At 54.7% G+C, this 24,205-nt stretch overlaps 1 long non-coding RNA gene across 2 annotated transcripts; it reads right to left on the reverse strand.

Annotated features, from left to right (window-relative positions):
* Positions 1-7,718: 7,718 nt before the first annotated feature.
* On the reverse strand, positions 7,719-16,664 carry LOC105871370 (uncharacterized). Of its 2 annotated transcripts, none has more exons than XR_012913717.1 (5): positions 16,313-16,664; positions 15,418-15,812; positions 11,075-14,828; positions 9,920-10,438; positions 7,719-9,707 (listed from the first exon to the last, which is right to left on the reverse strand). It is a non-coding gene; the product is annotated as an uncharacterized LOC105871370 (long non-coding RNA). The 2 variants fall into 2 exon arrangements; XR_012913718.1 differs by having other exon boundaries at positions 9,914-10,438.
* Between the last annotated feature and the right edge of the window lie 7,541 nt (positions 16,665-24,205).

Here is a 24,205-nt window from a genome sequence, read left to right on the forward strand (position 1 = left end):
ACCTGGAGAATTATCCCAGATACCCGCTTCCCATAACTGGTGGAGACGAGGTCCAGTGGACACACTCGCAAACACCAGGGTATGACCGCGTGCAGCCACGTGACCTCTGCTTACCCAGGTGCCAGGCGGAGGGAGCCGCAGATCAGGGGCTGGCGAGGCTTTGAGCCTGCTTTTTTATTTATATTTATTTTATTTTATTTTATTTTATTATTTTTGAGACAGAGTCACACTCTGTTGCCCAGGCTAGAGTGCCGTGGCGTCAGCCTAGCTCACAGCAACCTCAAACTCCTGTGCTCAAGCGATCCTCCTCCCTCAGCCTCCCGAGTAGCTGGGACTACAGGCATGAGCCACCATGCCCGGCTAATTTTTTGTATAAATTTTTAGTTGGCCAATTAATTTCTTTCTATTTATAGTAGAGAGGGGGTCTCGCTCTTGCTCAGAGCTGGTCTCGAATCCTGACCTTGAGTGATCCCCCCGCCTCGGCCTCCCAGAGTGCTAGGATGACAGGTGTGAACCACCGCGCCCGGCCAAGACTGCTTTTTTAAAAACAGCTTTATTGAGAAATAATTCACACACCATAAAATCTGCCCACTTTATGGTGTGCAATTTGGTGGTTTTAGTACATTCGCAAAGTTGTGCGGCCATCGCCACAATTGATTTTAGAACATTTCATCACTTCAAAAAGGATCCCTGGGCCTCCTAAGAGTCACCCCTTGCCCCCGTCCCAGCCCCGGTAACCAGCAACCTACTTTCCGTCTCTGAGAATCTGCGCGTCCTGGACATTTGGTACAAATGGCATCGTACAGTGTGCGGCCTTTTGTGACGGGTCCCTTTCACTCCACATCATGATGCTCTGCTGTGGCTCTAACACATCATGCTCTTGTCACCACCATGTGTGCGCAAACCTGTGCACACGGACATGGAGGGAAAGGAGGAACGGGAGAGAGACAGGGGGATGAGAGAGGAGGAGGAGGAACGGGAGAGAGACGGGAGGAGGAGGGAGGAGGAGGAGGAACGGGAGAGAGACAGGGGGAGGAGGGAGGAGGAGGAGGAACGGGAGAGAGACAGGGGGAGGAGGGAGGAGGAGGAGGAACGGGAGAGAGACAGGGGGATGAGGGAGGAGGAGGAGGAACGGGAGAGAGACAGGGGGATGAGGAAGGAAAAGGAGGAGGAAAGGAAGGGAGGGAAGGAGGGAGGACAAGCCAGGTGTGCCACCGTCACATGAACACAGCTCCTCTCCATCCTTCCCGGGATCTCCCAGAGGTCCCCGGCGAGGGCTCCCGGGCACGTGAGCCACTCTGCAAACCCTCTCTGCGAAGAAACCCGTGCAGCGAGGCAGTGGGACTCGATGTGACTTCCTCCCTTCCAGCTCTGGCATGCTCGAACCGCACGCAACCCTCCCCACGCCGGGTCACGTTCGGGGCTTGCAACACGGGCAGCATTGCGCCTCATGTGCTCAGGGCCTGTCCCTTCCTCATCCTCCTGTCTCTCTCCCAATCCTCCTTTCCATCCCAGCGTGCCCTGTGCACACGGATGATGGGTCCATTTGCGTTCAATGAGGACGGGGCAGGGGCGGGAAACCCGGACCCGCCTGTCACCCCCGGAGTCACGGGAGACCGAAGCGTGGCATTTGTCTCGGGGCCGTCGAGAGTGCGTTTGCAAACCAGCAGGCCAGAGCTAACATAAATGTTGGAAACCATGAGGAAATTAGGGATATCGCTTTAAATTAACCATCTTAAGTAGACAAGCTCCCCAAACACGATAAGACAGCTATGGCACATTAAGTCAATGCCGATCGATAATTAGAAGCGGATTTCTCCTGACCTGGCTTCCCCGGGAGGAGAGATTGCCGTCTTCCTCCGGGAGCTGATAGTCCTCAGGAAGTGTGGTTTTAATAACCCCGGGCCCGTTCGCCTTTCGCTCAGCAATAATAATAATTTGTTCTTGTAATGAAATAACGCTCGTTTACTGCGAAGGCCCTGTGCACATGAGGCGCAATGCTGCCCGTGTTGCAAGCCCCGAACGTGACCCGGCGTGGGGACGGTTGCGTGCGGTTCCAGCATGCCAGAGCTGGAAGGGAGGAAGTCACATCGAGTCCTGCTGCCTCGCTGCACGGGTTTCTTCGCAGAGAGGGTTTGCAGAGTGGCTCACGTGCCCGGGAGCCCTCGCCGGGGACCTCTGGGAGATCCCGGGAAGGATCCAACAGAGGTGTGTTCGTGTGACGGTGGCACACCCGGCTTGCCCTCCCGCCTTCCCTCCCTTCCTTTCCTCCTCCTCCTCCTTCCTCATCCTCCTGTCCCTCCCCTGTTCCTCTTCTCCATCCTCAGCTTCCTCCTCCTTCTCTTTCTTCTCTTCTTCCTCCTCTCCCTCTTCCTCCTCCTTCGAGGGGAATGTCCTCCCCTCCCCACCTGGCCTCGATTTTCTGGCTGAATCAGCTTCCCGAGCCTTCCCGGGACGCCTGGTACCTGCTCCAAGCTGGCATTCCTTGTGGCGGAAACCCCAGAGCAGCTGGGGCGGGCGGCAGCGTGGGACGGCCTCGGGGTACCTGCCCGTGCCTGGCTTTCCCATTAGATGTTGGTTTCACCTTCAACCAGCTGAAAGTCACTCACCCTTCGGCTCCATTTTACCTGCCTGTAAAGGTGACCGGGTGCAACAGGTGTCGTTATCGTTGGCGGTCTCCTTTAAGAAAAAACTCCAAAAGGGCCCTAGCATGAAAATAGCATCCTAGAGCCCCCCTGACACCTTGTCCTGGGAGCTACAGACCCCCTGACGTCAGGCGGTCCCGGGATAACAGCCTCTCGGGCCTGCCTTGCCTGGCCCCACTGAAAACCCACCGCGCACCTGGGCCTGGGTCCCCTGCTCCTGGCCAAGGCCCTGGGGTAGGGAGCCGGGGCGCTGGATCCCCAAAAGTCGTGCAGGTGGATTCAGGGGTGGCGCTTGGTCTTTAAAGCAGGATGTGTGGTCAGGCTGAACCCCGCTGGCTGGAGCTGCCAGCAGGGACCCCCACGGCAGGTTGGGGGGGGGTCTGCAGAGCTCTGCCCCTGTAAGGTCACGCCCGTCACTTCCACTTAAAGAGAAAGGGGCTCCGGTCCTTGGATACACAGCTCGTGAATGCAGGACTGAGAACAGAGGGGAGAAATTACCTCGGACCCGGCCAGACTGGAGACCGAGAGGATGTTGTGTCTTCCTTCTGGCAGAGGGAGATTAAACTACTGGGACCCGGCGGTCACCTCTGGGCCCTGCGTGCTCTCCCCAGCCTAGTCCGGGCGGGAGGCGCTGCCTTCGGGGCTGGGAGTACAGGTGGGTTTTTTCTCCTTTTACTTTTTGCCTACATGTGCTCTCTCTTTTTTTTTTTTTTTTTTTATAATGAGCATATAAGCAAGGAAGCATTGAAACTCAACCCCGAGGGTGAGTAGAGTCTGCTTGGCCAGCTCTGTCCACAGCGGCAAAACTCCTGTGCTGGTTCAGCTCGTCCCACTTGGCCTCACGGGTGTGGACACGTGCCCCAGGACAGGGGGTGGGGGTCCTGCCTCCCTGGTCCCTCCTTATCCGGGCTGCTGAATCCACACCCGGACTCTGTGTGCGGCTCCTGGCCGCCCGTCCCCGGAGATGGGGACGTGCATCACCAGACAGACGGGTGTTTAGAGCGCTGCGGCAGGAGCCGTTACGGAAGGGGCTGAGCGGGGTCGTCAGGAAGGCTATACAAGAGCCAAACACGGCGGCCTGGAGTGACGACAACCATCCCCAAGTGTGGGAGGGGTGGAAGCGTTGGCGCGAGGGGGAGGAGAAGGCCCGAGGGCAGCGCCAGGGACCCGCCCAGAGCCTCCCCAGCTCGCGGGCAGGGGAAGGGGGGGGTGGGCTGACGTCGGGGCTGTGGGAAGCACCATCCCCACGGGCCACTGCCGGCATCACTGGACGTCACTGGATGCCACTGGCCTTTGTGTCACTGGGTGTGAGGGACGGAGACCTGCCGGGGAGTCTCCGGTCCAGCTTTGGTTCATCAGCGGAGCGGGGTCCTGTCGCCCCGTGGGGAGAAGCCATGGAAACGGCGCTCGCAGAACGGGGTCGGGGCGGTGGCCTGGGGCAGGCAATGCCCCCAGGTTCCTCCCGCAGGGACGAGCTGGTGGAGAGGCAGAGGGACTGTCCCCGGCCGTGGCCTTAGGGCTCTGTGGCATCAAGAAGGACTTCCTGGTGCCATTGCACCTGCTAGATGCCCAGCTCCTCGGGCGCTGGTGGCCCGAGACGTGACCTGGGGGAGGCACAGCCCCACTCCCGACCTCCACGAGGCCCCAAATGGCCTACGTAACAACAGCAGGGTCACCCCGCTTCCTAACAAGCTTAACATCCCCAGCCCCTCAGACATAGACATTCCCGAAGTCCCTTGTCTTGCAAGGAAGCTGTCCGTCTGTCCTATGTGCCACCTCATATGGGCCTGGCACACCCAGGAGGCGCCAACAGCCACTTGTTACTTGAATCAGTGACAGACCGTGTGACCAGGCCCCTCTCTGCTCAGGCTGTCCCGGCATCAAGCTCACCTCACCGTTTGGGGAATGATTTCTGTGACTATTTCCTTCCTTCATTTTGCTGCGTTTAGCCAACCCAGGTAACTGCATTTAGTGACTGGATAGAAACTTCCCTTGTTACATTCCTGTTATAGCGCCTTAGGACAGAATAATTGAGGGTTCATAAACGCCACTCTGTTTGTTTTCTGGTGGAGTACGTCCCCAAGTTAAAAAAAAAATGCAGAGGAAGCAATATCCCCTCATCCATCATCTAAGATGATTTGGGCTTAATCTATCCGTTCATTCCATCACTTTGACGGCTCTTCCTTTGCTTTTAAATGTATTTAAGTTTTATATCCCACCTGGTGCCCAAAATAATTTAGTGTATCCTTTAAAACAAAGTGGATTAGGAACAAGGATAATGGAAAAAATTCTAACGAAACAAAAGCCAATGAAAGAGAGGGGAGATAGTGGTGTCCCAGGCACCTGCATTCGTCATCAAACAGGAGCCTGGGCGGTTTCCTTGCTCCCAAGAAGCTTGTAATCCAGAGTGGATAGCAGACACATGTCAACATGAGCCTGTTGTTACAATACAGAAGCTGCTGTATAGTGTTCCCAACTTAATTCCAAGACAGGACAGAGGAAGGAATTCACACAACTTCAGCTACTAATGGCATTAAACTTTGAGCTTCCTAGCAGCAAAAGGAAAAGATGAAATAGGTAGGGTTGCAGGTTTCTCATGGCCCAAAGAAGATGACCGACTTTAAGAAATTGCATCGATTGGTTGGCTCACTGAATTAATCCAGTACTCTGGTTGCAAAAGAATGACTTTCTCATACTTGTTTTGAGAGTTACCCACGGCAAATTAACAGATGGAAAAAGCAAGTTGAAGAACGTGTAAGGTCATCCTCCTTTCGTAACGAAGGCACAAAATGAAAGGTTCTGAACGTGCGTAAAAAAATTCAGAGCGATGCTCCCCAGCCCGCCAAGGGCAGTTCTCCCCGGGGTGTGGGATCGGCGTGGGAGGATCTGTGCTCTCGTGCTCATCTGTGTCGGTGGACTTTGTTCAAACAAGCGTCCATCGATACCATGTGTGTAAAAGGAAGAAAGCTTTCCCCAGAGATGTCTCAAAGCAGAGGTGGGGTCTGGCTCCCCACGGCCAAGTGCAAACTGTGGGCTCCTCCCTCGGCCACGACACCCTGCAGAATTCTGCAGGAAGGAGGAGGGTCGGGGGCTCCGGTCAGCCCTGCCCCAGAGGAGGGCTCCGGCAGCCCAAGCACAGCAGGCCCACCGCGAAGCTGTGTTTCCTTTAAAAAAAAAATTAAAGAAACAAAAGCAAACAAATAGACGAGTGGAAGAGGCACCAAGTGTACACAGCAGGTCCCCTCTCACCTCAGTCCTGGAGGGTCTGGTCCTTTCTCTGCCCCGGAGCCTCCAGACACAGGTCAAGATCTCCGGCCGCCGTCGTCGGGGGAGCAGGGGTTGAAGTGATCAGCGATCGAGGAGGTTTTCCTGCGACACACGCCCCCATCTCCCCCGCAGTCTGCGCTCTCTCAGCTGCATGGCTGCCCGGGCTGGAGCGGCGCGTGTCAGAGGTCACTGTGTGCAGAGATGCGGGTCCCTCCCTACCAGGTGTCCCAGCAGCCCAGCAGGACAGGAGCCGGCGGTGGGACCCTCAGCGTGACGTCCTGTGCAGAGACGGCGGGTCCCGGCTGGCCGCCTAGCCCCGGTGGGGCGGTGGGCAGATTACCACTCGATAAAAGGAACAGTCATTTCTGCAGGGTGTCCCGGGGGTGGGCGGCCACCTTGCGAGAAAGCAAGTTAAATTGTCAGAAAAAGACGTGACGTAATGTACTACACAGTGGACAGAACAGTTTAGACGCTGGCATCCGGCAAATCTGGATTTAGATCCGAATCCTGCCACGATCTGGGTGACTGTACGGTATTCATTCCACTAAGGGCTCAGCCTCAGTTCCCTCACCTGTAAAATGGGCGGAAATAACAGCACCCACGGCGGAGCACGGGGCAGGCATTCACGCGTGTTCTCTGAGTGCCCCGTCTAAAACGGCGCCACTCGCCTCTCTCGCCTCTGAAACACATACGGCCACCTGGCATTGTCCTGCCTGTCTGTCTGTTGCCTTCCCCCAGACAGTAGTAGATGCACAGTCAACGCTCTTCCAATAAACCGGAGATCAGCTAGTTTATTCTTATTGCATTTTATAGCGCATCTATTAATGCTAGATAATCATTAAATCAACTTACAAGAAATAAAATTTGTGCATTTAAGGCATTTTGTTTTCAAGGTGCTTTGTTTTAAAGTCCTCTTTCTTCTTTTCTGGAGGTTTTCTTTTTTTTTCTTTTTCTTTTTTCTGAGACAGAGTCTTGCTCTGTTACCTGGGCTAGAGTGCCGTGCCGTCAGCCTAGCTCACAGCAACCTCAAACTCCTGGGCTCAAGCGATCCTCCTGCCTCAGCCTCCCAAGTAGCTGGGACTACAGGCATGCGCCACCATGCCCGGCTAATTTTTTCTTCTATGTATTTTTAGTTGGCCAATTAATTTCTTTCTATTTTTGGTAGAGACAGGATCTCGCTTTTGCTCAGGCTGGTTTCAAACTCCTGAGCTTGAGCGATCCTCCTGCCTCGGCCTCCCAGAGTGCTGGGATTCTGGGCGTTGAGCCACCGCGCCCGGCCTTTTTCTAAAGATTTTAAACATTGGGGTGTCAAGTTATGATCTAGATGAAGGGGAAGCAGGGAGGGGCGAGGGAAGGCGCGGGACTGTGGTGGCTTCGGTGCTTTCACGATCGTGACCTTCCCAAGTATAGGGGATGTCTACATCCGACTCCCAGCCTGGACCCCCCATCTGCTCCGTCCTGCCCCAGGCTTTGACGAGCACCAGCTGTGTTCCCTCCCACTGTCATCGTAGATCTCAGGCCACATTTGTCCCTGTTCTCAAAGCCTACCTCGCCCTGCAGGTAGTGAGCACATCCGCCACGGGGTGGGGGAGGGAGAGGCTTGCAGGTGTCAGGGGGCCCCACCACAGCGATCCAGGCTGGGCGTCCTGCAGAGCTGCTGCCGGGTGGCCTTCCTCTGGCAGGGACCCGAGCGCAGCTCTCTGGGGACAGTCTGCACCCGGTGCAACCAGAGACCCAGGAGACCCGAGAGGCTGGGGACGGCGGCCGCCCAGAACGAGCCCAGTGGGCTGGAAAAGAAATACCGTGTTTCCCCGAAAACCAGACAGGGTCTTATATTTATTTTCCCTCAAGAAGACACCCCAGGGCTTATTCTCAGGGGACGTGTTATTTTCCCCTCAAAGCCTTAGCGTGCAGCATGCACAGGATGGCAGGGACCTGGCAGGGGGAGCCCACCTTGTTGGTGGGGCTGCCCGCACCTGTCCGGTCACCTCTGGGATAGCAGCTGTCGCGACAGGGCAGATGAGAAGGGCTGCTCCTTTCCCGCTCCGCGACGAAACACACGGGTTGTGCAGATGCGCTGCGCAGCCACGCCCGTCACCAGTTCTTATTTTCGGGGTGGGGCTTCTATTGTGTAAATGCTTAGAAATCCTGCTAGGGCTTATTTTACGGGTAGGGCTTGTTTTCGTGGAAACACGGGTATGCAGCCGGGGTTGGATTCTGGAAATATTCTGATTGATTAGACCCCTTCCTTCCCTCCCAATTCTAATGCTGCTTTCAAATAGGGTAAAATATCGCGGGAGGGGCTGGCGGTTTAAACATGGCATGCCTGGGACGGCCCCTCCCTGTCCCACCCCACATGGGAGCATCTGGTTCGACTTTCTTATCTGCGTGATTTCCATTGCAACACCATCTCGCCTGCGGTTTCACTGTTCGTTATGAAATCATGTTTTACTTTTAAAGCACAATAACGGTGGAACCAACCTAATTAGGCACCGAAACCGAAATCTCGCAGTCGAGAGAGTTTTCTTTTTCTTTTTTTAACCCGCCAGCAGAGTTGGAATTAGATTATTCCTAAATCTGATTTGCAACAGGTTAAGAGCAAAGCACCAGCTTAAGTGTGGTAATCAGTTTCGGTGACCTTGAGCCGGAAACACAGAAAAAAAATGATATTAATAGCAGGGAAGAAAATGGTTACGACTCATTGGAATGGGATATCGGGGACTTGGGGCTGTAGCGTGTGGGCTTTGGTGCTCAGCACACGCCTTCCACCCCTCAGTGTCCTCATCCGTGAAGCCGGGGCAGACATATCCGATTATTTCCACTAAATCCCAAAGACTATGACAGCACTACACTCATGTCCCATGCAAGGAACCCAAATCAACATATGTTGCTTGCCTGGTTAGAATTAATGTCTTTTTTTTTTTTTTTTTTTTTTTTTTTTTGAGTCAAGGCCTCACTCTGTCACCCGGGCTAGAGTGCCCTGGTGTCAGCCTAGCTCACAGCAACCTCAGACTCCTGGGCTCAAGCGATCCTCCTGCCTCAGCCTCCCGAATAGCTGGGACTACAGGCTCACGCCACCATGCCCGGCTAATTTTTTTCTATATATTTTTAGTTGTTTGGCTAATTTTTCCATTTTTGGTAGAGTCACGGTCTCCCTCTTGCTCAGGCTAGCCTCAAACTCCTGAGCTCAAACAATCCTCCCGCCTCGGCCTCCCAGAGTGCTAGGATTGCAGGTGTGAGCCACCGCGCCCGGCTGGCCTATTAATGCCTTTTGACCACCTGGAGGCCGGATCTCCCGGCACTCGGGTGAGCAACTACAGGGCCTGCAGAGTCCAAGCTGACGTTATCTTTTTGCATTTTCTTAGCTTCAACGCCGGCTTGGTCCCCTAGTCCCAGCCAATTTCATTTTCTCTGCTGATGACCCTCTTCTCCCGGGGATCACTGAGTTCCTCTGCCACCCGCCCCCGCGCCCTTCCACCTGGGGCCCTGCTCATCCCGCGCTGGACGTTGAGGTGGCACCCAGCTGTCCGCTGGTGGAGGTGGCGCTGACGGATGCTGGCTGTCGGGTCAAACTGCGTGCACTTGCCTCTTTTGTCTTTGGTCAATAGCAGCCGGACATCGGCAGTATCATAGAGTTCAAACAATTTGGTGCCCCAGGCACAGAAAGAAGGGCCTTCTGTGCTCCCGAAAGGCGGGTCAGTGCTCGGGTTGTGGTGTGGTTTGGCTCCTGGCCTCAAAACTCACTTTGCAGCCTTCGGCATGTGACCTCACTGCTCCGTGCCTCGGTTTCCTCATCTGTAAAACGGAGGTGACGGTCGTGGGGATGTCATGGGGAGGGTGTGGCGAGTGCTTAGGATGCAATGACGACATAAGGGCCGGCGAACCCACCACGATGCCCAGGCGAGGGGACCCCTGGCCCATGGCTTGCCCAACGCCCCGGCCCCCGCCCCTCCCTGCTGAGGAAGCCATCCTGGTGGGCGTGGCCTCTGGGCCCTCCTCACCCCCACCTGCCGCCGCCTCTCCTCCCCGGATCCGTTGAGCTGGGCCCGAGGGGCTTCTCTTGGCCTTGGCCTCAGCACTTTCGCCGCCAGCACCCAACACCACGAGTCTTCGGTACTTTCAGGAGTGACTTGAGTCTCTGGCTTCGCACAAGGATTAAAGGTTGAGTCCCCGGAAGCTAATTTGGCCGCCAGGCATAAAAACAACCTTGCGTCTTTGCATGACAGAAACACGGACCCAGACAAATCGTGTCTATTGCAGGAGTTCAGACCCTCACCGACCCGAGGAGGCTCCCAGCCATCGCTCGAGTTGAGTTTCACCTTTTTGCCGGGCAAGACTGTCTTTCCCTGCCCCAACCCAATTCATCCCCAGGGTTTTCATTCCCCAGGGCTGTCTATTTTGGTGGCTTCGACACTTGAGCTCTCATTTGCACAACGAAACAAAACGAAGCCATCTAGAGGGACCAGGCTTGTCCCGGGAGCTCCCCGGAGTCGCTCCAGTTGCCTCCCAGCATGAGCAGCGGCCTCCTGCACAGACAGACAGACAGACGACAGCGCCGGCTGCTTCCTGCTCTCCCCGCAGCAAAGGCGGGTAGACAGCGCAGCGTCCCTGCCCGGGGCTGTGGGCGACTGCTCCCCGCGGCCTCCACCTGTCCGGCAGGCGGGTGCCCGGATGCTGTGGGCAGGCGCCGAGTGAGTGAGTGCGGACAAGCCCCTCCGCCTGTCCCCCGCCGATTTTCCCAGCGTCTGTGGGCCCCGCACCCGCCAAGACAGGCCGTCCTGTGTGCTCCGGGCGCTCCCGCCCGCCGGAGAGCACCCTAAAGGCAAGACGCAGCCATCGGTTTCCAAGTCCCCGTGCCCTCAATCCACCCCACTCTGTCACCGTGCAAAAGCCATGCTCCGGGCAGCAAGGGGGCTGAAGCCCTAAAAACGCGTATTTTTTAACGATTCTGTTTTGTGGACCGGGAAGTTGTATTTGTCCAGGAGCGAATTCACTGCGTCCCCGGCAGATTCCATCAAGTTCAAGTGCAGCATCTGCCAAACTGGGCGGGGCCCGGCGCGGGCAGAGCAGTCTTGCTGCCGTGTTTCCGGAGTGGCCCAGTGGAAGAAGCCGTCCCCCTCAAAGATGACACCCCGACCCTGCCCGCCCCCAGCTGAGCTCACCTTCGGTAGCAGGAATGACCAGGTGGGAGGGAGGAGAGCGTGCCATCAAGTTTTAAAGGTGCGAGGGGGAGGGTGTCCCCTGCGGCAAGAAGGATGGGCCGTTGTCCTGGGAAGGCTCTGCACAGGCATTGAAGGAAAAATGACTGCACTGGTGGGGACAGCCTGCCTGTGACCCCCACCCCAGCCTGGGGACACGGGCTCTGCATTCGATCCCATTTCACAGAGGGGCAGACTGAGACCCAGATCCCGGAGCCCTGCCCGCTACGGCACACCGGTCATGCGAGTCTGGTCCCCCGGACCCACTGTCTCGGAAGAGGGTTTAGGAGCAAAATCACGCTTGCTTGCTTGCTTATTCTTAGAAATCTACATGCTGTCCCGTCCTCTATGGTCCCAGCTCTGAGGGAGAAGTTAGGCTCTGACAGCCCTGCCCGCCGGGGTCACCGGATTGAGTCCCGGCATCGGCCAGGCCCTCTTGTCTCTGACCCGGGGTTACCCCCTCCACCCCATCTCTGGGGGAGCCGTGGGCAGAGGCCGGGGGAGAGGAGGCGGATTGGGGGCTTGTGAGGGGTGGGGCTGCATCCTTGCTGCCCGCCTGGCCTCTCGCCTGGGCCTCCTGCCTGGCCTCCTGCCCGGGACTCCAGATTCGGTTTTCAAAGCAGTGTTGCCCCTTCTCCAAGGTGTCGCTGAGGCGCCGCGGCCCTTGAGTTGCCAGCTCCCTGCCCGGCGATGATCCTGCAGGTGCAGGGGGAGGCGGGACGCCGAGGACGACCGGACGGTGCGGGCTCTGCCTCTGGAAGGCCCCCGGGCCAGCCCCAGCCGGCTCCGGCGCTCCGGACCTGGGGACCCCAGGGACATCCCCCGGCGGACGGGCCGAGAGGAACCGGATCATCTGCTTTGGATCGAAATGAAACAAAATCAGAGTTTTAGAAGGAAGGGGTGAGCCAGGGACTCCACGTGAAGGGCGGGGACCCAGCCCGAGGTCCGCAGATGTCCGGGCGTGTTCCCCCGACCCCGCCGCCCGGGACGCCAGCAGCAGCCTCCACAGGGTCACCAGGCCATACCGGGAGACCCCACAGTCTGACCTGGGGTCCTCAAACCTTTTAAACAGGCGGCCAGTTCACCGTCCCTCAGACTGTTGGAGAGTGAGCACCGTGGGCCCGAGAGGAGCCGGCTGCTAAGCAGGACAGGCGGCGGCGGCAAAAACACCTGGCGGTGCGGATTGATGTCCCTGGTGGGCGGCATGTGGCCCGTGGGCCGCAGCTTGAGGACCCCTGGTCTGACCTTTCATCCCCGCTGTGCTAAACCTGCCTGATTATTGCCCGTGTCTGTCCCTGGAGCCACAGACGGCCGATTTGGGTCACCGAGGGGGGAGCCCGGCCCGGAGAGCGCCGCCGACTGTGTCCTTCAGTGAGGGCCGCGGCTTCCTGGTCTCGGAGACCCTTCCCCCGGCGCCTGCGGGTGGGTGTGGCCCCACAGCCACCCAGGTGCCCACAGGACGCCTCTGGCAATGGCGGGCCCTTCCTCCAGGCCAGCCCGCAGAGACCCCTGTGCGTGGGCCTCCCCGCCCTTCCCACCTGCTGCCTGGGCCGAAGGACCCGGAACTCGGGTGGAAGGAACAAGACAGAAGGAGCAGATCACCTCAGCTCCCCGCTCCTACCCTCGACCTGTGGTTTACCGCCAGATGAGCACAAGGTAACATTTACTTTAATGAGCCTTTGAGATCTGGAGAGACTGTTCATTTCAGCACTCGGCCTACCCCAAAGACCACGCTTAGGGACATTATCCGGGGAAGTCATGTTTTCAACTAGAAGACCAACTTGCCAGCCTCCCTTGCAGCTAGGATTGACCAAGGAAGTGTAAGTGAACATCGTTGAGTGGGACTTCTGAGAAGCCGTCTTGAGGAAGAAAGAGACAAGTAGTAGGGAATTCCCCTTTCGCCTCCTGCTGTCTGGAATGCAAACATGATGGCTGGAGCTCCAGCAGCCACTTTGAACCATGGATGGTGGAGCAAAAGATAAAAGAAATCTGAGTATCTGATGACTATGGAGCCACTATATTGACCTTGGACTCCCTATTTATGAACTTGTTTTACAAATGAAAAAAATAAACACTTATATGTTAAAAACCACCATGATTTTTTTTGTTGTTGTTCAATGTTTCAGCACCTACATTCCTTACCTGTAGAAATCTAGGAATCCTGCAAGGTTTAAGTGAGGTAATAATATATGTAAAGAATACATTACATGCAGAAAAAAAATACAACCTATGCAATCTGTGCAGAGCTCTATCATATTGTTAAATTGTTAAATGTGTGAACAATTGTTTGTTCACACATTTGTCTTGTTCAATTACATCTTTTTCCTTAGTGACACAATTCTTGTTGTATTTAAATTTTAACCCTAGCCTAGTGCAGAGTAGGATTGTCATAATTGTTGTTCAGATTAATAGGAAATTTTATCTATTTAGCTATCATTTTATCTATCTTATTTGGATACTTATAAAATATACCATTTACTTAAATATATCCAAAATAAGGACTGTGGAAATAAGAACTGAATGATAAAATGAAGCTTGGGAGAAATTTGGAAATAGAAGTTCTTAATTTAAAGTTATATATAATTTTTAACTCTGAGATTCCTAATAGCCAAATCAAAGAGAGAGTAAGATGGTTTAAAGATTCAGAGAGTGTATGTGTGTGTGGCAGGGTCGGGAGGCATTTTAAAATACAGAAAACAGGCTGGGCGCGGGGGCTCTCACCTATAATCCTAGCACTTGGGAAGGCCGAGGCGGGAGGATGACTCAAGGTCAGGAGTTTGAAACCAGCCTGAGCAAGAGCGAGACCCCGTCTCTACTAAAAATAGAAAGAAATTAATTGGCCACCTAATATATATATAGAAAAAATTAGCTGGGCATGGTGGTATGTGCCTGTAGTCCCAGCTACTCGGGAGGCTGAGGCAGGAGGATTGCTTGAGCTCAGGAATTGGAGGTTGCTGTGAGCTAGGCTGACGCCATGGCACTCTAGCCCCGGTGACAGAGTGAGACTCTGTCTCCAAAAATAAATAAATAAATACAGAAAACAAAAAGCTGCTGCTTGGCATAAATGCAATGCACCCTGCACCCTAGTAGGGAAACTGAGAGAAATCCCTTCCATGATGTGACAGGTGCCACTCTGGATGTGTCTCCAAGACTTCAAAGATCACACTTGTCCACTTCTGGTGGGGTTCCTGAAAATAAACCAAGGAAGTGGGGCCACAGCTCTACCCGGTGGAAACAACCCAAGAGGTCCCAGAGCAATGCCATGACCCGAGGACAGAGGAAAGGTAGCCAGAGGCTAAACGCTTCAGCTCTGGATTCGAATCCTGGCCGCTTACTTGCAGCGTGGCCACTTCCAGGAGACTTTGGTCAAGTTGCTTCAGCACTTTCTGTGCCTCAGCTTCTTCTTCTGCAAAAGCAAGATCAAAATGTGTATACAAGACAGGCACGAAACAGTGGGACCCCCTCCTTGCCTGGAGTCCCAGCTGCCTCTTCCTCTTCCTCCTCCATGCAGTCCTCACTGCTTGTCTCTGCCTCCAGTGTGTCCTCCCCCAGACATCCATAGCATGAGACTGGAACAGCCCTGATTCCCGGAGTCACAGCTGATCGATAGCCGGGGTATTAAGTAATCACAGCAGCTCAGAAAAGGCTCCACCCGTGGGAGAACTTCTCACCAGCAGCAGGGTTCAGACTGGGCCGTTCTTTGCACTTTTTCCATTCCCTGAGAGGCACGAACAAAGTGAAGGTGTCGACAACAGGCCTCTTAACCTAATTGCTCCTTAGCAAGGGTTGAGCCCACCCAAGTGACACCAAGCCAGGAAAGCAAGGGTTTCAAGGAGCTGACGTATGTACAATCCGAACACAGCCAAACATTGGCCTTTACCCGTGCAATTGCCTTTCTTTATTCTATGCGGACTGGCAGCAGAACTAATTTGTGAAAAGCAGTAAGAAACATCCAGGAATCTCTTGGACTCTGGGCTGCTGGGTACAGTTGTGCAGGTTGTTCACTGCCCTAGGTGTGCCTAGCCACGGAGGCAAATGGGGGCTGGATGCCAGCCCCGTCCTGCACTCCCCGGGCCTTGCACCTGGCTCGGGGCTACATTTGCCAGGGGGGAAAAGTCCCCTTTTCTGATTTGCACGGAGATGCCTTACGGGTTCATGACAGCCGGCTTAGATCGTTGGCTGGTGAGCCCCTTGTCTTTGTGTAGTTTCTACCTCTTTTTGTTGATCTAGACTTCCAAATGCAAAGCGAAGCACTGAAAGCATATCGTGGGGATTTGGGGCACTCCCTGGAGATTAAGCATTCTTACCCCGGTGCATTATCCTGACTTAGGGCTGAGAAGGCTTCATCTCCCAGTGGTGTTGTTTTAATCCTCCATCCTCCAAGGTAAACGACTGTCTTGCAACAATAGGGGTGTCCATTAGCCCGGCTTTGCTTGCAGGGGCTCGGGGCGAAACGGGAGGCAGGTGATCGGCAGGGCTCGGGCGACCCCAGGTAACGAGAGTGCTTCCCGCGCAGACAGTCACGTGCAGGATTAGCTGTGATCCCAGACGCCTGTCAAGACCCAGGGGCTGGGCTGCAAAGGGTCCGTTTCCCGGGGAAGAGCCCCTCGCATTTTACACCCACACAGACATACGGAAAATATAGACGGTGCCTGGGTGTGAATCGGATGATTTAAACGCTAGTGATGGTGGATGGAAATACCTGGAAAGGAGAAAGGAGAAGTTTGGGCCAGGCGCAGTGGCTCACGCCTGTCATCCTAGCACTCTGGGAGGCCGAGGTGGGAGGATGGATCAAGGTCAGGAGTTGGAGACCAGCCTGAGCAAGAGCGAGACCCCCGTCTCTACTACAAATAAAAAAGAAGTTAATTGGCCAACTAAAAATATATAGAAAAAATGAGCCGGGCATGGTGGCATGTGCCTGTAGTCCCAGCTACTCGGGAGGCTGAGGCAGGAGGATCGCTTGAGCCCAGGAGTCTGAGGTTGCTGTGAGCTGGGCTGACGCCACGGCACTCACTCTAGCCTGGGCAACAGAGTGAGACTCTGTCTCCAAAAAAAATAAAAAAATAAAAAAATAAAAAAAAAAATAAATGCAACTCAAGCAAAAAACGGGAAAGGCTCTGCCTGAGACCAAACTCCGCCGAGAAAGCGGTGGGCGGAGGAGGCAGGAATTCTTCGGGAACGTGTCTGGCCTCCCCAGCTTACCCCAACTGTCCTCGCGGGCGTCTAATCCAATTCCGTTCTCCAAACAACCGCTCGGGGTCACTGACAACAGGAATCAACTGAGTTGGTCTAATGATTCGCAGCCCGGGAATCGCCCATGCAACGGCCACAGGGCCATGTCCTACGAGGACGTTACCGTAATTCTCCTAATAGCCATCGGCAAAGCAAGTACTTGCAAAACCCCAGACTCGGGGTCGGCAACTTACTCAACCAGTTGCTGGGGCAGGGCTGACCCTTCCGAGCCCCCAGGACTCACGGCCACCATCGCGCGCCAAAGGGACCGCTTTCCAGCGGCGAACCATTTGAACGGTCGGCTGGGGACGTGTCCCAAGCCGCTGATGATCTCAGGTAATTGGATTAGGGGGGTGACTGGTCTGCCCTGGCGCTGGGAACAGAGTCCCGGGCGATTCCGTCATCCATATGGAAATGGACCAGAGGTCTCCCCAGCGACCAAATTCCTGGCGTGGCCGCATGGCTGTGAGACGCCGATGGCACAAGACCTCGTCCCCACGTCACCCTGCAGAAGATGCTGTGAGGTTATGGGAAGGGAGAGGGAAACGGATCGGGTGGCGTTTGGCTCCCTCCCTAGCATCTGTTTTCTCTTTGACTAGCTGGGAGGAGGAAAACGAGTACACGAAACCTCTCTGCCGGATGCTGGGTTGCAGGGACAAAGAAACGGGGCGTTTGCACAGCGAACAGCCACCCCCCAGTAAAGGGGCGACTGACTCCCTTCTTGAGTAAGGAGATACGAACGTCCCCAGTCTGGACACTTTACTGGGAGCCGCTTTTGCACACACTTTGCAGACGCAATCTCTTTTCATGCTCCCACTGGCCCTGTAGGGGACGGGGACAGAGACGAGAGCCTGTTTGACTCGCCAGGGCCCCGCGCGGCCCATGCGCACGGGAGGCCGTGTCAAATCCCGGGTTCTCTGGAGCCAAAGTGTGTGGGGTCCCGTCTTCTGGGAGGGAACGCCCCCTCTGCAGTGACATTCAACTTGCAACCCGCCCACCCCCCACACCCGCTTTTGGAACTTGTTATGAACAGGAACTGCAAAATACGGACCCAAACAGGGACTGACCCTGCCCTGGGAACTCTGACCCCTGGCCGAGTCACCGTGCCCGTGTTCCCTGACTCCGTAGGGCCTGGAGTGAGGGACCTGTGTTTCCAAGGAAACAGCCCTGCCCCTTGCCCCAGACTGGCATTCCAGAGCATTTCGTAAATACCGAGTCAGCAGGCAGCTGACCGTCCTTGCAGACCTGAGCCGGGAGGTGCTCGCAGTACTGAGCGCAGCTGTCCTTGTTTGGGGGAGGTTTGTCCAGAGAGCAAGACAGCGGTCTGTGTGGCTTCCCTCCCCAGGCGCACATTTCTTGAGCACCCGCTGTGTGCAGCAGTGGTCACAGCAAGCCCAGATGCTGCCCCCACAAAGCTTAAATCCTCCGAGAAAACTCACTTGCAGCCCCCCGAGCCAGCCCAGCTACGTGAAAAGTTCTGGGCGGGGAGGCACATAAGTGACAGCACTTGCAGCTTACGTGTTTGGGGTTTTTTGGGGTTTTTTGTTTTTGTTTTTGAGACAGAGTCTCACTCTGTCGCCCGGGCTAGAGTGAGTGCCGTGGCGTCAGCCTAGCTCACAGCAACCTCAAACTCCTGGGCTCAAAAGATCCTCTGCCTCAGCCTCCCGAGTAGCTGGGACTACAGGCAAGCGCCACCATGCCCGGCTAATTTTTTTCTATATAGTTTTAGTTATCCAATTAATTTCTATTTTTAGTAGAGACGGGGTCTCGCTTTTGCTCAGGCTGGTTTCAAACGCCTGACCTTGAGTGATCCTCCCACCTCGGCCTCCCAGAGTGCTAGGATTACAGGCGAGAGCCATCTCGCCTGGCCAAGTGTTTTGGTTTTACAGACGGCCTGTTTTGTTTGCACTTAAGGGCTATTCACAGTCAATTTCCATACTGTGCCATCTCGGTTTCTAATAATGTTCCCACAGGAAATAAGGATTGAATTTAAAGAGTTTGGGATGCCACTGCCTTTTCGAGTCAGTTAGGTAATAAGTCACCCACTGCAGAAGGTTCTCTTGGTTTGCATAACTTGCCTCACTGCCCTATGAACAGACGCCATGCCTCCCTCCTCCTTTGATAATTGATCCTGCACCTTGTTCAGGTAAAGGGCTGCTGTGTACTTCAGGTGACAGCTGGCCCCTCTCTAGATTTTGACTGGTATAGTCCTGCCAGTACCATTTGGTTTGCATATGGGTATGGGACATGATTCTGGATGCTTGAGAAGGGAGCGGGTGGTGTCAGCTGGGAACCTACTGAGATAGGATTTCCTCTTTAATACAGAGACACGTAGGGGAAGAGGGCCCTCCCTGTTCTTGGATGTTGTGTGACAGTCTGGAGATTATGCAGTCACTTTGTGACCATGAGGGGCCTGGCTAAGGACAAGCCCAACAAGCTGAGGATGGCAGAAGGGAAAAGCCAGATTAACCAGCCGTAGAATCCAGAAAACTCTTCCCACCAAGAAAATTTCAGACCCAGATAGTTCCACCGGTGAAATCTACCAAACAATCAAGGATGAACTATTACCAAATATACACAGACTCTTCCAGATTTTGAAGAGCTAGCTGTAGACCCAACACTGATCCAAGTCAGCATTACCCTGATACCAAAACCTGATACAAATACATTATAAGAAACCCATGAATATAGATGCAAAAATTCTATAGCCAATTTCAGCAAATCAAATCCAACAATACAGCAAACACCAAGTGAGATTTATCCCAGGACTGCACTGTTGAGTTAACAGTCAAGATCAATCAAGATTACTCATATTAACAAAATAAACACACACACACACTGTAATCTCAATAGATGCAGGAGAAGTATGTCAGAAAATTCATCCATTCCTGATTTTTTTTTAAAAAAATTCTTAGCAAACAAGGAGTAGAAAGGATGTTCTTCAATCTGACAAAGGGCACCTGTGAAAGATCTACAGATGACATCAAATTTCACGGACAGAGACTTGGTGCTTTCTGCTAATATCAGGAACGAGACAGGTTGTCTGCTTTTCCAGCTGCTGTTGAGCATTGCTTTGGAGTTTCCAGATAGTGAAATAAGGCAAGAAAAAGAAATGAAACACTGTAACCAAAGTGTCCACCAACCCGTGAATGAATAAACAAAAACTGTGTAACAGCACACAACTGAATACTATTTAGCAATAGAAAGAAATGAACTATTGATACAATGTAACAACATGGGTGGATGTCAGTTGATTTCACTTAGTGGAAAAAAGCCAGATGAAATAGATCTCACTTGGATGTACAGATCTGTTTATATAACTTCATTCACAAAACGTTGCAGAAGAAGCCACAGTTTCCCGAAAGGTGAGCTGGGTTCTCAGCCACGTTGCTCTTGAGATTTGAGGCGTCCTTGGTGAACCGCAGCCTGCAACTCATTGAGCGGAATAGGGTGCGCTGGGCTCGGGAGGGATCGTGTGGTCTTGGGCGAGTCAGTTCTGACTTCTGGCTTCAATGTCTCCTTATTTAAAATAAGGCATTTTAGCACAATTCACAATTGCAAAGTTGTGGAAACAACCCAGGTGCCCATCAATACATGAGTGGATTGATAAAATGTGGTATATGTATACCATGGGGTACTGCTCAGCTTTAAGAAACAACAGTGATCTAGCCCCTCTTGTATTTTCCTGGGTAGAGCTGGAACCCATTCTACTCAAGAATGGAAAAACAAGCACCACATGCGCTCACCAGCAAATTGGTATTAATGGATCAGCACCTAAGTGGACATATAGGAATAACATTTATCGGGTGTCGGGCAGGTGGACAGGGGTGCGGAGGGGATGAGTATATGCAGACATAATGAGCGAGATGTGCACCGTCTGGGGGATGGACACACTTGAAGCTCTGACTCGAGGGGGGAGGGGAGGCATGGGCAATATACATATTCTTAACATTTGTACCCCCATAATATGCTGAAATTTAAAAAAAGAAAGCGGAGCAGAAAAAAATAAAATAAAATAAGGCATTTCGTGCACCAGCCTTACAGCTAAGGCAACCATATAATTTATCACCCGAAGTGAAGTGTTTTTCAAGCAAAGGGGGCCACGGCGATAGTTATGCTAGGACAGCAAGCGCGATCCAGGAAGGCCATGAGGAAACCGGGATTACGGTGGCCTTAGCTGGAGTCTTTAAATGTTAGTATCATTCTATGCAGCCAGGATGTTCAAGACACAGAACACCTCTCCCCGTGCACTTGGTCCCTTCCTACGGCTGGCCACGGCTCAGAAATTATTGCCCCTGTGCCCCCCGCGGGAACCGATTCTGATGTCCTCACGAAGGCGTGGAGACGTCACAGTGGGGCCGCGGTGGACACTGGTGGAACATCACCCCAGGGGAGGGTCGAGGTGGCAGTTTCCAACTTGATCTTGTCTCGAGATCTGCAGATGCTCGGGACGCGCTTGCCGAATACCATGTTTTCTGATGGGGTCCGGGGTGACGGGCATTCTCCACTTGTCTCTGCCTGTTCTGGAACTTGGGGGCGGCCACGAGGGGCCGGGAGGCAGGAGCAGAGCCGCCTGTGGCATTGTCTCATTGTGGGGTCCACCTGCTGTGCCCCACCTCCGGCCCCGCACCACCTCCGCCCCCCCAAGCTCCAGTCCCTTTTTCTCATCTCACTCCTTGGTGCCCAAAGGTGGAAACAGCCCCCGGCTGCCACCCTGGGGGACAGCCCGCCACTGTGCTCCGACGCCTTGCTGGCAGCTTTATAAACAGCCTCAGCGTCCCCAATTTGACCCGGCCACCGCTCTGTGTCCTCCCAGCAGCCAGACGATGCCTTGCCCCCCCCCCCACCTTGCAAATTTTAACTTCTCCAGCTCCAAGAAGCTCGTATTTTCAGGGGAGCTCACCATAAAAAGAAAGAAAAACCTGAAACACATTTGGAGTTAGCATCATGTCAGAAGAACCACGCCCGGGCCGGGTGACCAGGACAGAGGGGCCGCGGGGAGGGGCCTTCAACGTTTACTATGTTTAGAGTTTCTGAGGAGAGGCCACCCGACTTCTCGGGCCCAGCGATTGCCTGGAAGCTGGACGGCTGGGAAGGCCTCCATTGTGCTGCGTGACCCTGGGCAAATCCCTTGATCTCTTGCGTTTTAATTTCCTTTGAAAAAATCTGGGGTGGTTTGGAGCCCTCCCTAATCAAAATAAACTCGAAAAGCCCTTGGCCCAAGCAAGTTCAATATCCACTCTCGGTGCTTTTTCCCGAGGTTATTTTTGGGCGCCGGCGCACGTATGTGACCTGCTGGAGAAGGTGTTTCCTGGAGGGGTTTGTGAGAGTCCGCCCGAGCCGGGTCGCCCAGCGCCGGCCCCCTCCCCCCGGCACGGCGCTGCGGGGAAGGAGAATCCCAGGTGGACCCTATTTTTGTGCCGTTTTCCCCGAAATAGAAGGCAAGATTCTAGCCCCAGCTTGCCTCCCGGTGGCTCTGCCTCCTGTGAGCGCGCCCACCCCCCGAGGGGAGAACTTCCCTTGGCCTCTGGTTTCCTCAGCAGGTTTCCTCAGACCCTCGCTCGGGGGATTGCCGGCCGGGCAGGAAGACGCAGGCCGCCAAGGCCTGGCGGACGGGGGCCTTCGCTCCCCGGCCAGCGTCCCCCGGCCCCCCTGAAGGAGCAGAGACAGCTCTGTGCTGGGGGTCAGCAGGGCCTGGACGGGCTTGGGGCTGTTCAGCAGACGTGGTCCCCCCCTCCAGACCTGCACCCTCCGAGCTCTTGGGACCCGATGGGACACGGTGCATCCCGCCTGTCATGCAAGGGACCCTTTGATGACGTGTCCGGCTCCTGCCCCTTCCCATCGGGAAGCTTCAGGGGGGCAGCAGGGTGGAACCCTCCGAGCCCGGGTGCCCCTGACTACCGTGTTTCCCCGAAAATAAGATGGGGTCTTATATTTATTCTTCCTCGAGAAGACACTTATTTTCAGGGGACGTGTTATTGTTTTTAAGTACGGGACAACCATCTACATTGATTCAAATATGGTGAAGTCGTCGTCTTCTGGAACATCATCCTCACTCTCTAAACCCCGAATTCCATCCTGAATGTCTTGTGACTCTGTTTCCTTTAGAACCCTTGTCCCCGATCTCTCCTGTCAAAGCACTAGAGCTCTCACGGGGCGGATGAGAAGGGCTGCTCGTCGTCTTTCCGGCACTGCGACGACACGCACGGGTTGTGCAGACGTGCTGTGTAGCCACGCCCGTCACTAAGTCTTATTTTCAGGGTGGGGCTTCTATTTCGAGAATGCTTAGAAGTCTTGCTAGGGCTTATTTTGTGGGTAGGGCTTACTGTCAGGGAAACACGGTGGCTGTGGATGGGACACACGCCGCCCTCTGGGAAGCAGCTGTAGGCGTTGCCCGGTGACACAAGGACTCCCGGGGAACTCCGAATTTCACATAGTCATGAGTGAAAATGTAGAGTGGCGTGGGGCGTACTCGTGAAGACGGTTTGCTATTGATCTGGAATTCAGATCTGCGTGGCAGCTCGCGTGTGGACGTGCAGCGGCCGCTGCCGCCCTCCGGGAGTGCCCGTGGCTGCCCCAGTGGGATGCGGGCAGGGAGGTGCGGCGGGTGGCAGCGTGCTCTCGCTCTGCCCTTCTCCCCTCACCCCCTGCCCCCGGCCCCCGCCAGCCTCGCTGACCCCCAGTGACCCCCGGGCCCCCAGCCCCAGAAGCAGCTGTCCTCCCCACCATCACCACAGGCGTCTGCTCAGCCGCCCCTCCCTGGCCTGCGTCCACACGTCCACTGCGGAAGGCTCCGGAAGCCTCCCTGGGAGGGCCTCGTTTCTGGCCCCCCAGCCCCCCCACACACCGTGCAATCAATCTGCTCTTCCGCAGCCTCCCCGGTAGCTCTGCCTCAGATAAGCGCCGTCAGAGCGGGGAGGGCAGCTGGCGGGGCGGGGGTGGGGGGCACTGATCATTGCACAAAGATCCGACGGGCCACATGCCCGTGACGTGTGCAGTTTTCCGTACGTTTGCGGTATCTCGACACGCACGTTTAAAGGGTGTTTTAGAGTTTTGCTCTCATGGCCGCTATCACGGGGCTTGCTCAGTTCCCACAGCGAAGCAGAAGCACAGGAGAGGCTTAGCTCCTGGGGTCCTGGCTGGGAGGAGCAGCGGGACCCTTATCTTGTGTGAGCTCCCAGGGCCTGGCCAGAGCCCTCTGGGAAGAATGAATGGAGCACAGCCGGATCCGGCCTGGGAGGAGGAGGGTCCCTGTCCCTCTAGGAGGAGAGCCCCGGAGTGGCTGGTCATTTACGTTTTAATAGTCTCTTATCTCTGGGGGACATTGCCCAGAGCAAGGGGCCCTCCTCATAAACTGCCCGAGGACGTTTTATGTGCTCCCCCTCCTCGAAGGGGCCCTGAGAAACAGGATTCTCTGCTCTGATCTCTCTGTCTGCCACAGCCCGCCCCAGGATCCAGAGTTCCAGCCTTGGGGCCTCAGCTTCCCTGTAAGAAATGGCTTTTGTTCCTCAACGGTTGCTGGCTACAGTTGCTAGGGGTCAGGGCTGTTCCTCCTTGGCCGTGGGGCAAAAAACAGAACAGAGCCCCCGAGCCCAGGGTGGGCTCGCTGTCTAGGACGGGGTTGCAGAATAACTCTCTATGAAAATCACATGTACATTTATTTAAGGCCGGTTGCGGAGGTTCACGCCTGTCATCCTAGCACTCCGGGAGACCAGAGCGGGAGGATTGCTTGAGGTCAGGAGTTTGAGACCAGCCTGAGCAAGAGCGAGACCCCTGTCTCTATTTAAAAAATAAAAAAATAAAATAAAGCATTTATTTATATACTTTATACATACTTATTTTTGTATAGTTTTTATACTATTT

The sequence above is a fragment of the Microcebus murinus genome, chromosome 20 (assembly GCF_040939455.1).
Source record: "Microcebus murinus isolate Inina chromosome 20, M.murinus_Inina_mat1.0, whole genome shotgun sequence".
Classification (NCBI taxonomy): Eukaryota; Metazoa; Chordata; class Mammalia; order Primates; family Cheirogaleidae; genus Microcebus; species Microcebus murinus.